Source organism: Sus scrofa, chromosome 5 (genome assembly GCF_054392235.1).
Source record: "Sus scrofa isolate SSC_HxYL_T2T_F1_AM1 chromosome 5, Sscrofa_HxYL_maternal_Yorkshire_Landrace_v2.0, whole genome shotgun sequence".
NCBI lineage: Eukaryota > Metazoa > Chordata > Mammalia > Artiodactyla > Suidae > Sus > Sus scrofa.
This window is the reverse complement of record NC_139387.1, coordinates 79,627,794-79,644,703: the sequence shown is the minus strand read 5'-3', so window position 1 is coordinate 79,644,703 and position 16,910 is coordinate 79,627,794. Positions and strand designations below refer to the sequence as shown.

At 37.8% G+C, this 16,910-nt stretch overlaps 1 protein-coding gene and 1 long non-coding RNA gene across 2 annotated transcripts in view; both read right to left on the bottom strand.

The window, feature by feature from the left end:
• Window positions 1–16,910, bottom strand: part of PDZRN4 (PDZ domain containing ring finger 4) — a 367,304-nt gene that overhangs the window by 322,232 nt on the left and 28,162 nt on the right. The gene's annotated exons all lie outside the window — the stretch shown is intronic.
• LOC146403474 (uncharacterized) lies at window positions 8,583–15,752 on the bottom strand. The gene is made up of 2 exons (XR_014804089.1): window positions 14,273–15,752; window positions 8,583–14,229 (listed from the first exon to the last, which is right to left on the bottom strand). It is a non-coding gene; the product is annotated as an uncharacterized LOC146403474 (long non-coding RNA).

Genomic DNA, 16,910 nt, shown 5'->3' with positions numbered 1-16,910 from the left:
TTCTTTTGCACAACAGATGGTGGCAGAGGGCGCCCTCCCAACTGTCTGCTTACCACTTTCCTGAGTTCTTGGTTCACCATCTTTAGAAGTCAGCCTAAATATCATTTTTCCTATTGTAAGATCTCTATATTTTCTTATTTTACCCCAAACTGCACTTATTAATTTTTAATGTTGCAATTCTTTGCTCCAGTACCATAACAAAGCAAGCTGACTCAGATATTACTACTTAAAGCAAATCTGAAGAGTTGTATTTGCACAAATGGTTAAAACTGTAAGTATTACTTAAAAAAATCTGACTCTATGTCTGCATTTTGCTCTGCTTTTTATTCCATGTACAATCTGCTGGAGGTAGCAAGAACATTCTGCAGGCAAAATAAAGAGATGGAAACATATAGGGGAGAACTCTTCTTCTCTCTCCATCAAAAAATTTTTGACTCAAAAATATATGTAGCAGAAGTAGAGTATCAAACGAAAAGAATGAAGAGCAAAGGAAAACACTGAGAAGATTATTATCTAGAATCAGATATGACAAGAGCATTTAGAACAAGCATTGCATTTAGATGAAAATGAAGATACAGGAATCTATTACAAAAAAGATGCTTCCTAATCCCATTTACCTCTGGACAAGGACTACACTGAATGCAACAGTAGCAGAAGCCTACAACACTTTGCCAAGTGCTTTTACTTTGAACCAGTAATAATCAAGAGCAGGATACTGCTGCTCTGTGTTCCTCAACTTTCTAGCAGAGGTTTTGTCTAACAGACTTTCTGGATGAAGCAAGGGGGAAAAAAAGAAGTACAAAGGATATTAGAAATTCAGCAAAAATAATTTTTTAAAAGAAACCCTAAACAAAATGAAAGACAACCCACAGAATGGGAGAAAATCTTTGCAAATGAATTGACTAACAAGGGATTAATCTCCAAAATTTATAAACACCTCCCACCGCTCAAAACCAAAAAAACAAACCCCATCAAAAATTGGGCAGAAGATTTAAACAGACAATTTTCCAAAGACATACAGATGGCCAAAAAACACAAGAAAAGATGTTCAACATCACTCATTATTAGAGAAATGCAAATCAAAACCTTCATGTGGTACCACCTCACACCAGCCAGAATGGCCATCATCAAAAAGTCTGCAAACAGTAAGTGCTGGAGAGGGTATGGAGAAAAAGAACCATATTACACTGTTGGTGGGAATGTAAATTGGTGCAACCACTGTGGAAAACAGTATGGTGATGCCTCAGAAAACTAAAAATAGAACTACCATTTGATGCAGCAATCCTATTCCTGGGCATCTATCCAGAGAAAACCACGACTCACAAAGACACATGTACTCCAATGTTCACTGCAGCACTATATGCGATAGCCAAGACTTGGAAACAACCTAAATGTCCATCAACAGAGGAGTGGATAAAGAAGATGTGGTACATATACATGATGGAATATTACTCAGCCATTGAAAGAAATAACGGTATTTGCAGCAACATGGATGGACCTAGAAATTATCATGCTAAGTGAAGTCAGTCAGACAATGAGACATCAACATCAAATGCTATCACTTACATGTGGAATCTTTAAAAAGGACGCAATGAACTTCTTTGTAGAACAGATACTGACTCAGACTTTGAAAAACTTATGGTTACCAAGTGAGACAGGTTGGGGAGTGGGGGGATGCACTGAGGCTTTGGGATGGAAATGCTGTAATGCAATAAAATTCATTAATTAAAAAAAATAACACTTTTAAGGATTCCCAGAACCTTATTAAAAAATAAGATGTCACATGGAAAAAAATTTAAATAATAAAAATCTTAAAGATTCCTTGAACCCATATGAAAATAAGATATATGGACTTCTAGTTTCTGGTTCATTTTCCAAAACAGTTGATTGATAGGCTAAAACTAAAGGAAACTTTTCAGGGAAGGAAAAGGAATTTCAAATGTGATAGCTAAACAAAAAAGAGAATTATGTACTTAATCACCTAGTGATTTGAATATCTGCAACATGAATTTCAATAACTTAGGTTACCATGTGTATCTTTTTTTTTTTTTTTTGGCCACCCCCCCATCACATATAGTTCCTGGGCCAGGGATCAGATACATGCCTCAGTTGCAACCTATGCTGCAGCTGTGGCGATGGCAGATCCTTTAACCCAGTGTGCGGAGCCAGCCGGGGATGAAACCCATGCCATGGCACTGCAGAGATGCTGCTGATCCCATTGCACCAGAGCGGAGACTCCTATTGTGTATATCTTTCAATGTTACATATTTGATTTGATGCTAAGAATTCTTCAGTAACTGCATGTCTGTCCACATCATTTATGTCATCTCTGATGGAAACATTTGACAGAGTAGCTCTGAAACTATTCAGGATCAACATGAAGTCCTCTCACTATTACAAACTGTAGCATAAAAGTATTAAGAACTCTAAAGATCAGGAACTCTTTTATTCTTAAATGTACTCGCACATACACAAACTTGATTCAGATTTCAGTAACGACATATTTTATATAAACTAGTGAGTCCATCCTCATCCACTCTATTAAAATACTGAATGGCAACCACAAAACAATGACCTTCTAACACCAACATTCATATCTCACTAGCAAAATCTGACTTTAAGAAACTAGACACTTCCTTTAGATTATAAGATTATTAAGTACTCTGTCAAAGCAGTAATTTGCAATCTATGTAAACCTCATTTCTGTTTATAACAGGAGTTGAAAAAACAAATTGATTTTCATCCCCTGCATCTAAGAGAACATTCCCCATTGCCTAGAAGCTTTAGACAGCTGTCCTGCTTCACCCACTACAAGGCAAGTCACCTGCTCTCATAAATATTTCCTTGATGCTAAGATGCCATCAGGCATAATTGATCCCCTTGAATGTTAGTGTGGGAAGTGGAAACCTATACATTCTATTTCCTCTGTAGGTTGTGTTATATTTTTCCTTTATATCACACGGACTTGGACTAAAAAGATGCAAATATACATTATATACATGTAGCTTTCTATGTGCACTGTGTATGCCTATAATTTTTACATAGTCTTACTAAACTGTGAGACATTTATATTTGGACAAAGCACATGCAAGTTTTTATTTTCTTATCTTGATAAGATATGTACGGTTTTTATACTATCACACAAAAGTTAAAGTGAGGAGATTGCAATGTAATTGTTACATTTATATTTTACTCTTGCGATCTCTATTTAATATACTATTTCCTTGCACTAATAAATAGGATACATATTGCTTTGTGTACTCCTCTTTTTCTTACTATCTGTGGTGTTTCTCAGTAGGTTGTAGGAGTGACGGTATTTAAGACTATGGATATGTCTTCTTTGAGATTTGAAATTCCAAAATCTTACCCTCTAACTCAATTGGCCCTTAAGTAATACTTGATAAATGAGTAGATGAGTAATAAGGGTGAGATTATGTGGGGTGTGGGAACAGAATGATCCCAATGGCGGTCTTTGTAGTCTCAGTGTGAATCCGTTCAACAGGATAGGCAGAGCTGGTAGACAAAGTGGCAGCCACACTCTTGGGGTGAAATTCAAGCTTTTTGGTCTGAGTTGATTCAGTCCACAAATATTTATTGAATGAATAATGATATGGGAGTTCCACTGTGGCTCAGTGGGTTAAGAACCCAACTAGTATCCATGAGGACATGGGTTCAATCCCTGGCCTTGATCAATGGGTTAAGGATCTGGCATTGCCACAAGCCACTGCGTAGGTCACGGATGCAAGCTCAAATTCGACCCAGGAACTTTCATATGCCACAGGTACGGCTACAAAAAAGACAAAAAAAAAAAAAATAACAATGAGATGAAATGAACAAGAGTCTTCAACCCTTTTTAAAAGAGCATAATGGTTTTTCTGTTATATCAGTTCTAGGTAAATATAAGAAAATCATCTAACTTGATGAGTAAGTCTCTCTAAATGATATGCCTGTGACCAGGTCTGAAAGTTCTGAAAGCTCTGTTACTTTGCAGGGAATGCACAGTGTGTGTGTGTGTGTGTGTGTGTGTGTGTGTGTGTGTGTGTGTGTGTGTGTGTGTGTGTGTTGCCTTTTGTATTGATTCTATGTTACTACCTACCTTGTCACAAAAAGGACTTTGAGCAGAGTTTAGAACATAGATACGTGTGTTTATATTGCAAAATGGAGATTTCATATTTGGTAAGTGTGTCAATCAGGGTTTGAGTAAAAAGCACAGAAACGAGAATAAATAAGCTGGAGTTAATTATGGAGATCAGACCTTGCACAATTGCGGGCATGGGTTAACTGATTGCTATACGGCCCCTATGTTTGATGCTTGACCTAGTATTGGCAGGAAGGCCAGGTGGGAAGGAAACATGGACTTGAAATGAGGAAAAGAAAGGAGAACTTGAAACCCTCAGGGATGACCTGGAATACACAGGATGAACTAACACCTGTATTGTTCTCTCATTCCTTCCAGCTTACAACTTTGATCATATGGGTGATCTGTGGGAGACGCTGGCACCTTCATCACAGAGCTAGACACGCCTCTGGCTCAGGAGTTGGTGAAGTGGAAAGATCTGGCAGGAGCAGAGGAGCTGTGGGCGAGCTGCTGCCCCAGGGAGGCCCAGCTGCTGCCTCACATGAAGACTAGGAGACACCACATCTGTGACAACACGTGTGTGTCAGCTGCAACAGCCAATGATCCTACTCCAAACTTCCAAGAATAAAACATCCTTGGAGTGCCCATCATGGCTTAATGGAAATGAATCTGACTAGCATCTGTGAGGACGCAGGTTTGATTCCCCAGCCTTGCTCTGTGGGTTAAGGATCCGGCATTTCCTTGAGCTGTGGTGTAGGTCACAGACACAGCATGTATCTGGCTTGGCTGTGGTGTAGGCCAGCAGATCAGCTCCAATTCAACCCCTAGCCTGGGAACCTCCATGTGGCAGGTGCGGCCCTAAAAAGACAAAAACAAACAAACAAAAAAACAAAAAAAAGAAAGAATAAAATATCCTTGCTGCTTCACTCCTTCCTTCTGAATCTTACAGAACTTTCTCCTGTTCCTCGTTTTATTCCAGAACTATAGGGGAAGGAGCTCTGTGAGATTCAGTTCCTCCAGCTTAGCTTAGCTAAACAGTGGGGGTTGTGAAATATAAAATTTTGCTAAGATCTTTTTTTTTCTTTTTTGGTTGCATCTGCAACATATGGACATTCCTGGGCCAGGGATCTAACCCAAGCCAGATCTGTGACCTATGCCACAGCTGCAGCAACACCGGATCCTTAACCCACTTTGTCACAGTGAGCACTCCAGTGGCTAAGATTACCATCAATCCAGGATGGTTCCAGTAAGTGCTCAGAGTGAACTTAATAAAAGAGTGAATGTGATGTCATATGGTATTTGCCAAGGGGGAGAGAGTGGGATGTCCTGGGAGTTTGGGGTCAGTAGATGCAAATTATTACATTTAGAATGGGTAAGGAATGAGGTCCTGCTCTATAACTACTGGGCCAGTATGCAGAAGAACCGAAGGGTCAATTCAAGCCAATTTGCTAAGAAAAGCCCATGCCCTTTTCATTACGCATTGATTTTTAAGACCATTTGATTTTAATATTTTTTAGAAGTAGTTTGTTTAATCTCTTTAAATAAATACAAGATCAAAATGCACAACAAAATCAACAACTGGAATAATAAGACAATAATATTTGGCCTTTGTCTTGGTTCCTGACACAGAGTTTCTAAAGCTCTCTGAATTTCCTAAGTGAGATGGGTAAGAGAAGCATATTTTGTTATTCATAACAATCCCTTTCAACCATGTGAGTTTAAGCTAATTAGGTGACTTATGGTGGGCCCTTAGATAGCTTCAGGATAGCAGTTGGTTGCCAAAGGAATGAACCATCTAATTAGAGGGCTGGACTTTCGGTCCTACTCCCAAGATCTCTGGGGAGGAGCAAGAGATTGAGTTAATCACCAGTGGCCAATGATCTAACCAATCAAAATGAGATTTCCACGAAAAACCCTAAAGGATGGGGTTCAGGGAACTCCAGGTTGGTGAATAAATCAAGGCGGGAGGGTGACGCACCCAGAGAAGCCATGGAAGCTCTGTGCCTGCCCCAACCCCTAACTTTGACAAATCTCTTCCATTTGGCTGTTCCTGAGATGTATTCTGTAAAATAAACCAACAATTGTAAATAAAGCACCTTCCTACTTCTGCGAGCCGTGTCAGTAAATTACTGAATCTGAGGAGGGGATTGTGGGAATCCCTCAAGACTTTAGCATTGGTCAGTCAGTCAGAAGGAAGGGTGGCCTGGGCTGGTGACTGGCATCTGAAATGGGGGCAATGCTGTGCAATCGAGCCTTTAACCTGTGGGGTCTACCCACAAACTCCAGGAAGTCAGTCTCAGAACCGATTAGAAATGTAGGACAACAACCCTAGAGTTAGAGAGCTGGTTGTGAGAAAACACCCACACACTTGCTGTCAGAAGTGTGGTCCTAACAGCCGAGCAGAATACCTGAGAGCTCCAGATCTCTACCTGTGAGAGCATCTACGTGCTTCATACGAAGGAAAGAGCTAAGAGCACTGGAGGTGGCGGCACAGACCCTGAATTTTATCCATTCTAAGAGTGCATAATCGAGCCAGAATTACTAGATGAGCAAACAATCAGTTGACTGGGCAGCCAGTTTGAGTCCTTTTTGATGTTCTCACTGTACTCCCTGTATCTGCAGCCACCTGGAGCCTAAGGCAGCTACAATCAACATGTGAATTAGCTGCCTCTTTAGCTACTTCCACTTACAGTGCAGTTTTGCCTCTGGTCCAGTGCTGCCAAACTGCCATTACCGTATGTATCCCTTAGTCTTTGAGTCAGGGCCCAGGATGGTGCTTGGATGTACATGTGAGAATCTCAACTATTGTGTTGCTGATGGAGAGTTGCTGATGGGGATGACAAGAAACACATATTTAGGGATGATCATCCACCAAGATATTCTGGGCAACCATCTGCTAGAAACTGGTCAGTGATGAGTCTGAATTCAACTAAAACCACAGTACTGAACACATTTTCAAGGCGGTGACCAAGGACAGACGGTACAGTGCAATTTGTCACATTTTCAGCAAGAGGAACTGCTTCAGTGATTTGGTCCATCCTGCCCAAGTGTGCAATGTGTGCCTTTTTCCAAATAAATACTTTAGAATACTTTGAAGGGGAAAAATGAGCCCCATGACAGATATACTGGAGTTTGAAACACTGTTGGATGTCTTTTCCTCTGGAAACTTTTAAGCTCAATATTCTTTATGGTTGTTGTTTGTTTTTAAGATGTATCCTGTTAAAAATGTCTTCGTAGTCTTAAAAATCCTAAGTTATGTAAGTTTTTTTCTTTTTCTTCCTCTAGCCTCTCTAGTATACTCACTGCCGGGTGAATCAGTAGGAAGCATAAAGCTATAAAAGAGGCTAGCCTGACTTTCTAAAGCTTCGAAAAAAAAATCAAAATTCTTGAAAATGGCTTATTTGATGTTTATTTTGTCACCTTTATAACCTCAATGGCACGTGGCACCTTTCACCTATAAGGTGCTAACTAGATTCTAGTGCATGAGTTGAACACAGTAGATAAAGAAAGACTAATTTTCCTATGTCATTATACTGTTTCAGAGTTGGGAAACAACAGGTGAGATTAAATTATTTTACCACACATAACAAAGCGACACATACTAATAATAGCAACAAATTATGAAATATTAGTTCATACATTTACTTGAACATCTATAGCAATTAACATGGACAAATTAGAACATGAGCCATAAAGACATTCACTCTGAATATGACTATCTTCAGTGAGCTTAATTTTACCAGATGATTTTTACTTCCATTTTATAAGGGAAAAAAAAAAACAAAAACGGGATATAGATTTCATTTTAAAGTACTATGCATAATATTTTCATTTCATCAACTGCCTCTGGATGGTCTACTCTGCTCATGGGAAAGGTCCTGATTTCCAGTTTTCCTAAGCAGTACCTATAAGGGGACACCATCACCAAGAAGGTATGAGGATTAGAAAATGATATGGCATCGTTGCGTTTTCACTGTCATGTGTCATTTTTCCAATGATTTAAGTTCGTTTTAGAAAGTCTAACCCTCGCTTTTGTTATCTAGGTTATCATTTAACCTGTGTGCACATTCAAAATATTTTCAGCCCTCCATCTTTGCAGCATATCATAAAAAAAAAAAAATTTACTCTCTTTTCTGTAAACCCCCTTCCTCCATAAACCCCCCTGTATTTTCTTTGTACAGCTGAACCTGCAGCATATGGAAGTTCTGAGGCTAGGGCTCAAATCAGACCTGAGGCCACAGCCACAGCAATGCCAGATCCCCAAGCCACATCTGTGACCTATGCCACAGCCTGTGGCAACGCTAAATCCTTAACCCACTAAGCAAGGCCAGGGATCAGACCTGCATCCTCACAGACACTATGTCAAGGCCTTAATCCACTGAGCCACAACCAGAATTCCAAAAGTCCCAATTATAAAAGAAAACACATCTGTACATGGAAAATAGAACGTGGTTTTGACTATATAGGAAAATCCCAATACCCACTGTCTTATCATTTCTTCCTATTTCTTTTTTTTTCCCCCCGCTGTACAGCATGGGGATCAGTTTCTATTGGTTATGCTGAAATTCAGAAAGAATGGTAAACTGACAGAACGAAAGAATAAAAGCCAATATCTAGGTCAAATTACTTCACTGACAGTGTCGTCAAGAAAGAACAAAACAATCCCTGGACTGTCATACACTTTGACGCCCAGATCGCTGGTCTCACAGGTCCTGCAGTCCCCACACAGCTCAAGGCCTCTTTATCTGTGGTCTTCACTATTAAAATAGCCTCCTAGCTGATCTTTCTGTTGTCAGGCTTTTTCTTTCATCTCTAATCCATGTTTTACAATGCACCAACATTAGCTTCTAACACAGAGGCTGTGCCTACTAAACATTCTTAGATCTCTTTCTATAGAATAAAATCCCCAAATATGCCAATATGATCCTCAAGGCCCTTGGAAATCCTGCCCCAGGTTAACCTCCCACCTCACCCTATACTGGTTCCTCTATGTTCCAGCCAGGCCAGACCACTTACCATTGGTCAGCCCAAGAATTTGAAAATTTGCAACATCTCACTCTCTCAGACACATCTGAAACGCCACTTCCTTTAGGATGCGTCGTGTGATCTCTGCAAAGAATTGATCTTTCCTTCCTTTGTACTAGAAAGGCACAGAGGAGATCATTTTTTCTCCCTCATGACATTTTTTTGTACATTTGCTTTTATCTGTGCCGTATTAAAGCTAGTCTTTCTCATACACTGGATTGCAAGCTACTTTGGGTAGAAACTCTATTTCAATCTTTCAAGGCCTTTTAATCTAGATATGGTTTAATTGTAAAAAAGTAGGTCTGATTAATTCTGAGTTTATTTTCTCTAGGATTAATGTTGATTTCCTGAAATGGCTAATTTACATAGCTGAATATATCTAATATAGCTTTAATGTGACTTCTGAAAATTTCATAATGAAAAAAATGAGTGTTCTACATTTGAAAATAAAAGTCTATACCTCTGATGCCTGATTACTTTCAACTCAGTAGAACATGTATCGTTCACATTCCTACTACACACCAAGCTTTACGTCTGTGTGTGTTTATACATTTGATCAGAGCTTGTAAACTAGTGGCCACAGAACCACGTGAACTTGAAATCATGGTTTGGCTCATGAAGGGTTTTTTAAAAATTTTGGATCAACATTTAACAATAGATATGTTTCACATATCCATTTGGATAACAATCAGAAAGCCTAGTCTTTCTGGCTCCACATACTAATAAAGTAATATACATGTCCAATTTCTCCCAGTCCACACTATTCTTATGCATTGTGTATGCAAATAAACTTACTCCCTGTGTGGAATCTTCCTGGCCCTTCTAGGCATTTTGAACTTGTGGCCCTGGTTACCACAACTATTTAACAGTTTTCTTCTTCACTGGTTTAACATTTTTATGAAATACCATAATTTATAAATCTGCGTATAAATTTTATGAACCATACTGTTTTCAACTTTTCCCAGTATTTGGCTGTTTTCTTATTTTCCCAGGAGGTGAATATTGGCAAAAGGAACTAAATGATGTATTAATACTTCAGGTGAGTAGATGGTAGGGTCTAAAACACTGCTGTCATGGTCAAGTCAAAGAATGACTATTTGATGGTTTTTATCTGAAAAACGTAAAATTATAGTAAGCTTCTTCAAATCAGTACTACTTAATGCTTACTTTATAATTGTAAGATGGGCCAGACATATTTAGGAATGCTAATGCTTCAAGGTGTTTCTAATAGACCCATAAAGGACTGTGTGTTTGGGTAACCTTCTAACCCCTTCCGCTGTAGGGTAGTGGGGTCATTTACACAGACTGGTGGCTGGCTTCAAAGCTGGGGCCTGAGGAGTGCCGGGAAGGCATCCTTCCTCTGTCTCTCGGTCCACTTCAATTAGTCTCATATTTACTCACTTGTATTCATTCACATCTCATCTTTGAAGGCTGAGACAGGCTGTCTCCATCTGTCAGAGGGTTAAATAACCATCTCCAATTTCAGGAGATTCAATGAGCTAGAAAGTACAGCTCTGATCCAATCAACTCTTAAAGGACACATTTATATAACAACTAAAGAGGAATCTAGAAAAGAAAACACTGTCCATGAGGGGTTTTGTGGGTGTGATTATTCCCTCTCATCCGAGACACAGATGCACGTACAGGTGAACCTCAAAGGCTTCCTGTGTACTCACGTGAGACTGCTGCTCCCTCAAAACAGAAATCAGAAACCACCGCTAAAGAAATTCTCCTTCTTGTAAGATGCTTACATTTGTTGGATAAAATGGAAATTAGTATTTCCTGCAACAGTTCTCCCACATTGTGATTATGAAAGTCCTATTTCATAAATGGTGTTCACCTGTATCCTGTGCCAAGGACCTGGAAATCTCTGTCTTGAAGCTCTGAAAAGTATAGTTAAACTTTTCTAAGATGGTTTTCTGACCAAAGATTTTGAGTTTCTCTCCTAATCCAGGCTGCTCATATTCATAATTTACATAGGAATCCAAACTGCATGAATTCAGAGTAGTTACTCTCTCTCTACCTAGTTTGAAGATAAAGAAAATTACAGGTCTCCGTACTTGCCAAAATAATTTTGTCAAATACAGTGTTAGTCACCCTAATTATAAAAGGATAATATTGAGTATATTATAATTATATAATCATCATCAGTATTATAATTAATTATATACTACATAGTAATACAATTTTAGAAAATATTGACTCATATTTACTTGTGCTCATTCACAATTCATCACAAATATTAAAATTAATAATACTGTTTAAAATATTTAAAAATATTTGTTTACTCATATTATGAAATTTAGACAATTAGAGAGTTTTTAAAGGACATGTGATCTAAAATGTTTTCCTACGGTGCTCCATATTTGGCTTCTTGAGTACTCTACTAATCAAGGAGCAGAAGATTCACTAAAACGGCTATTTTTTATAGGGCCAATATTGCTCTGCCCTGGAGTCTAGTTAAAGAGTGGTTCTCTGCTAGATCTTGAATATATTTCTTGACTTGCATGTCTTCATGTGCCAAACATGTGAGGATAGGAGAATCTTTATTTAGAAGCTAAGTAAATTGCTTACTACATTGTTAGGAAGGTGTTATTAAAATCTAGGCATTAATAACACAGTTAAGGAACACCTCCTTCCGTATCCCCAAATGGTATATGGGAAAAGGCATAGGGGTCTTTTTCACGCTGAATATTCAAGGCAGAGTGAATCAGGGAGTATATAGGAATTCACTCTCCCTCTTTCTCATCCTATGCCTAGGGGCTGGGGAGGTTGCATGGGCATCAATTCATACCTGCTTTATTATGAAAGTAAATATCTAGTGATAGTATATGAAGACAATGCATCAGCAGAACCTAAGAACTGAAACTTGAACACATGCTTTTTCCCATGCAGTTCCCTAACAGATTTGTGATCTAAGAGGCCTTGCTGCTACAGATGGCATTCCATCACCCGCCTCTGTGTTTTTCTAAAAACGGCCGCTTAGAAACAGTCAAAATGTTTTCATCTATGTTCAGAAACAAAGAAGTGATATAAACATTACCTTTCAATAATTCACTTATTCAAACAATTATAAGTCCCAGATTTTTAAGTTTAACAAACTTCTTTCACTCTGTTATAAGCAATACCATAGTATTTTGAAAACATTTCTATACAATTATCCTGCCTTTTTCAGAATAACTTCAACACCAAGACTTTTGTTTTGTTTTCCTGGAATCGTACATTTTTGGTACTAGAACTGACCATAAATCAAGATCTAGTCTAGCAACTCCAAGTGATGAATAAGGAATCACAGCTCAGAATGTGTGAGAACTGCTCATTGTCATGTAGCAAATCTAGGGTTGGGGGGCAGGGGTGATCCATGTAATCATAGCGTCAAGCTTCTCCATCACACATGATGGAGTAAAAAATAATATAATAAAATTTTAAACAGCCAAAGTGACAAAAAAATTCTTATAAAGTCTAAGAAAAGATGCCAGACCTTTCAGTATATGATCAGGAAAAACCATCTCTCTGGAATAATTATACCTCCGGGGAAACCAATTTGCATGCCACAATAACTTTGACATCAGGGGAGTCAAATTAAAGAGATCAGCAAGTTAATTACCCTGCTATATATTTTCCCTATTTTATTTAGGTCAGATCAGAGCAAATCCAATTCTTTCTGTAACAAACAGTGTCCCTGGGAAATAAGGTGATGTACATGTCAACAAATGAGTTTTCAAAGGTGAAGACACAAGGGCGATTTCAACATCCATATTTTTGTTTTCTTAATAAAAACCTTGTAAAGAGCAACTGAGAAATTTACAAAACCCATTAATGATAACAGTGCAGTCTGGGTGATCAAGGGCTTATCAAGTCCAAATCAGCCTCTAACTCTCTGTTATCTGCTCAGGCCTTATCAGTGTTTTTCATGTAAGATGGATGTGCATATAATGAAAACTATGTGAGCTCATGAAGGGATTTCTATTCTGTATCTCCTCAGTATTTTTTTGAAAACACACACATGCACACACACACACGCACACACACATGCACCAATGCACCAACACACTCCATTAAACCACGGAAAAGGTGACAGAAATTAAATTAATCTTACCTTAGAAGAATTAGATAGCTCAAAGAAAAAACAAAGCATACTGTTATTTTTTAATGTAGCTGAAATACAGATTTTCCTGTCTCCTAGGTTAAAAAAAAATTAGTACAGTATAAAAATAAAAGAAGTTCCATGTATGTGACTCTTGCAAATAAAACCAAGAGTTGGAAATGAAAGACAAAAGTCTACTGTTTTGAAAATGTCTAAAATAATCAAAATACTTTTTGAATAACAAATAACTTTGAAAACGATGAAGGGTTTTCAAGTCCACCAATACAGATGAAACCCACTTTACTTGGAATCTACCATTTTCAAGGATGGAAGAATAGGGCCTTATTTATTTCACCATATTTACTACAATACACCATCCTTATTTACAACATCCTGGACTTATTAGTAATGATACAGTCAAGTTTTATGATACACCAATGGAGGGAAGCAGAAGCAAAAATAATTCAATAAAGTGGTAACCAAGAAAATCACAAATAATCCTTTGGAATGCACTGTTCAATGCTGATTTTTGTATTTTAGCAGAAGATGCATGTGCCTTCCTAATTATGCTTTCTTGAGGATGATTAATATACATTATAGCTCTATTGCTTGAACACAATTCAGTAATGAGGAGAGGGATGTGAGAAGGCAGGCAGGGGTACAAAATCTGCAGGTGGTAAAATCACAGATACAGGTGTGCTGTAATACAACATGACATAAAGCTTCCTACTTGTATATAGGATGCACCATCCCTTAACTAGAACTGGAAGGACATAAGTGTTTACCTGGTCAAATTAAAGCAGAGGGATTCTCACTTTACGCTGTGCTACACAATGCTCTTTCCAGTAGCATTCAAAAATATTATCAGGTTTGTGATTTCTGGCCTCACAGGAGACAGGGATGGTTTGGAAAATGAATTATTCTTCAGTTATAGGGGATGCCAGACATAACAATGAAAACTGGGTCACAAACTAACTGCCAAGAACTTTTTGTGGAAAGGGGAAAAAAAAATCACTAAGTGCATCAACTTAATGTATAACTTTCTTTTTTTTTTTTTTTTTTTTTTTTTGTCTATGTATAACTTTCAAAGTGTAAAGCTGGGCCATGCCTGAGCTTCCAGCCTGGGGAAAAAAAAAAAAAAAAAAAGGCTATCCTCCTGGTGAGAAATGAAAAGAATGTCACTGACCTCACCTAGGACACTGAGGAAAAGAAAGGTGTTTAATAAAATGGGAAGTCTCTCCGGCCTCAAGTTCTGAGAGTTCCCAGGGCTTCCGAAACCCAGCCCAAGGAGGGTTACACATGAACATTCCCATACAGCAACGGCGCTAGTGGTCATGGGGTTATTTTAAAGAATAATGTGAAACTGGATGAAAGTAGATACCAGCACTGCATCTATTCCTATGCTGTGATACAGAAGGTAGGAAATAAGACAGGGAAAAGGTCACAGTCTAAACTGCAGAGCCTAGTTCTAGCAATAGGAACACAGCTTATGACCTTAAAGACTCCTGACACGTTATCTGAAAAGAAGATCTGCTCTGCAAGAAGAAAGCAGATAACAGACATAACACAGTACCAGGATTTCCTGATCTTGACGCTGACATTTTTTGTTATCAAACAGCTGAAGAATCCTGGTGGGTACTCGTTTTTCATTTCTAATAGTGAACTCTGTATTTTTTCATTGAATAAATTTCTGGTGCCAGCCAAGGTGATAACCAAGTCCACCTTTTGTGAGGTTCTTTGGAGAGTTGAATGAACACAATAATACATAGTACCATCACTCTCAGTTTACCAGGGTAAACATTAGATGAGATAATGTGGGGGAAACTATATAAACGACGCAGGAGTTGATTGAGGTAACAGATTTATTTCCAACTCAGGTAGAAAAGTGTGTTATTGGAAAGGAGAAGGATGTCATACAGAATTATTCAGAATTCTTTAAGAATTATGTCAAATCCCATCCAGGCTGGTATTCCAGCATGATGCTCCAGTTATCTAATTTTTGAACCCTTATGAAGTTAACTCCATGGAATTATTTCATTTGTTCTACATATAAAAGCAAAGATATTAAGAAAATCACTTCATCTCATTCTCTATATTGACTTTCTTAGAAATAGTTCAATGAAGCATTAAGGAACACTGTTGACTTACTCAAAGGATGTTCAACTAGAACTTTGTTTCCCCTTAAGAAAATTCAGGCTTATACTTGTCAGTGACATTACAGTTGTCCGATTCATAAAAATCAGAGCGTCACAGTCCCTTGAGTGTGACAGAGCCTGAACAAAGGTAGTCTTTTAATTTAGGAAGATGATAAAATTCTCCTGGGATTCTTTTTCCCCCTCAGTTAACACTCTAACCCACTGCACATTCTTTTTTTTTCTGGCAAAAGCCCTTTTGAAATCCAAGACTAGAGTTAGGTTTTTCTTTTCTTTCTTTTCTTTGTTTTTCCTGACCGACTATATTCAAGTTAAACAGGCTATTCATTTAATACTAATACTGTTGTGAACTTTCTTGAATACTCACAAATTCTCAGAGTGGTACAAAAATGGTTCGGCAGTCAGTCAGTCTGACTTATGCCCCAATACTCAATTAAAATTACCCTTTGGCCTTAAGAAACCCTTATGAATTTCCCTTCTGCGCGTTAAGATAATTATGATGACATAAATGGTGATGTACTGATGAATGGCTACCACTGTTCCTCTGATTGGAGGAACACTTGAAAACATCTTCCCTGAGCTCTGGCAGATTCTAAAGAGGCTTGTTCATGACTTTTGGTAAACAGACAATCACAGAGTTCAGTCTTTCTGGCTCCATGTTAGTTCAAGCTAGATGACTATCTTGCCCAGTGTCATTTTCTTTATACCATGGATAGTACCAAATATATTTCTTTAACAATTTAATCATAAAAATAGTACCAATAAATATCTTCTCTGAAAGCTATGATAGTGTTAGTGTATGGTAATACACAGAATCAGAATCAACTACTATGATACACATACGTTTGCATGGAAATTTTTGGTTACTTGTTTAAGATACAAGTTGTGTTTTGTTTTTAAGTAATGACTGTGCTTTTCCCTTTTATCTCTACTTCTGGATTTTTTTTTCTCATTATTATATTTTGCACAGAAGAGAAGTAGATTATAATTCACTGAATACCACAAAGAATATACCTTATATGTTTCATACTAAAGATCTTTATGACTTCCATATACCACTTTGTAGGTCATCTATAAATTCCATACTGGCCCTGACAAAATGAAGAAAAGCAATGGGGTTATTCAAAATCAGTAGGGATCCTAGCTTTTTGATCTGAAATTAAAAAAAAAAGAAAATCTCATATTAAGTCAGGATTATTCTACCACCACTAGACTGAACAAATTTCCCATACTCTAAATTTCTCACCAATATCATTTAAATCCACCGCTTAGTTTATTTTATTAACCATGTATAAAAAGTAATCTGACATTAGTATAACTGAGAGCTATCATCCTAGATAGGCAGAGTATATACAAGTTTTGAATGAACAAATTTGGATAGAGAAAAAAATTATCTACCTATCTGCAATTTGGCGTATTTTACACCTGCATGATACAAACAGGAAAGTTACTTATGTATAAAACAGCAAAACAGCAAACACAAAATTCAAGAGGAGGGTGGTTTGACTGAAACAAGAAGAATGAGAAAGAATGCCATAGGTAGACTCTTGGAGGATAAACGATGTGA